The sequence below is a fragment of the Seriola lalandi genome, unplaced genomic scaffold (genome assembly GCF_002814215.2).
Source record: "Seriola lalandi dorsalis isolate HSWRI2012SDOR001 ecotype SW California unplaced genomic scaffold, Sedor1 jcf7180002038520, whole genome shotgun sequence".
NCBI classification, from domain to species: Eukaryota; Metazoa; Chordata; class Actinopteri; order Carangiformes; family Carangidae; genus Seriola; species Seriola lalandi.
In genome coordinates this window covers 1-1,173 of record NW_019509096.1, presented here as the reverse complement: position 1 = coordinate 1,173, position 1,173 = coordinate 1, and the positions used below count along the sequence as shown (strand labels likewise).

At 44.8% G+C, this 1,173-nt stretch overlaps 2 non-coding genes across 2 annotated transcripts; both read left to right on the top strand.

Moving 5' to 3' along the window:
- The first annotated feature begins 91 nt into the window (after positions 1-91).
- Positions 92-283, top strand: LOC111648342 (U2 spliceosomal RNA). Its single transcript, XR_002760114.1, has one exon. It is a non-coding gene; the product is annotated as a U2 spliceosomal RNA (small nuclear RNA).
- Positions 284-1,001: 718 nt separating this feature from the next.
- Positions 1,002-1,142, top strand: LOC111648346 (U4 spliceosomal RNA). Its single transcript, XR_002760115.1, has one exon. It is a non-coding gene; the product is annotated as a U4 spliceosomal RNA (small nuclear RNA).
- The last annotated feature ends 31 nt before the right edge of the window (positions 1,143-1,173 follow it).

Below are 1,173 nucleotides of genomic sequence, written 5' to 3'. Positions count from 1 at the left end.
AGCCGTTGTCAGGCTCGTGTCAGAAACAGGAAACCGCGACTAGTGAGATTTGTGCCAAGAGTGTGAGTTGGACGTCAGACACCGGGAGCTCATCGCTTCTCGGCCTTTTGGCTAAGATCAAGTGTAGTATCTGTTCTTATCAGTTTAATATCTGATATGTCCTCTATACGAGGACAAACATATTAAAGTGATTTTTAGAGCTGGGAGCTGAAAAAGGGGCATGCTCCGTTCGCTCCATGCATCGTCCCAGCATTGCAGTGCCGCCGGGTACGGTGCAACCTTCTTTCGCCTTGTGGAAAACCAAGCAATGACACAAACACAGAGTTTCACCTGACACTTTGTCGTTGGCTCGAAGAAAGGAAGTCGGCTCCCCCTGCAGTTTTGAACCCATTACGATCGTGCAAACCCACTCAACAGACATGACCGAATGCGTAACAGCATTGTTGATGGGCCATGGTACTGGCAAAATAACTTCTTCTGGAAAGGTCGGAAGACACCAACTGTAGGGTGCTTCATATTCTGCTTGGATTAACCTGTTTTGGCTAATCACCCGGGATTGGAAAAAGTTGAAAAGGTCAACATAAATGGGAAGACCGGTAGGGTCACTTTTTAAATATCTGGACCCAACCTGACCACATTTTTCTATTGCTGTATATATGTGACTATGTCTAGCTGGATTTTTGAGCATTGTTGGTGGTTTGACTTAAAATTTGATATGGAAATGTGTTCAAACAATATAACACACACACACACACACAAATACACACACAAAAAAGACAAAACGTTACATGGCAGCGTCTAAAGTATTGCAGCTCTGGGTCATCGCTTAAAACCCAAGTAAGTGGAAGTTGTATTCTGCATTGAACTAATACGCCCATGACTGCTGTTGCCCGGAAGAGGCGGGGTTTGCCGTAAACAAAAAATGCACGGGATGAGATGTGCACCACGTGTGTTGTCAGTGTTGCACCAGCTCCATTTGTAAACTGGTAGTTGCTCTCTTTACTCTTTCGCAGGGGCGATTTCATAGTCTGTGAAGTTCTGCTGAGACGTGATTATTGCTAGTTGAAAACTTAACCCAATACCCCGCCTGGATGACTTGAAATACAGTCAGCTGTGGCAATTTTTGTTGGTCTCTGCAGGGACCTTTCAACTCTGTATTGATGACAAATCTCC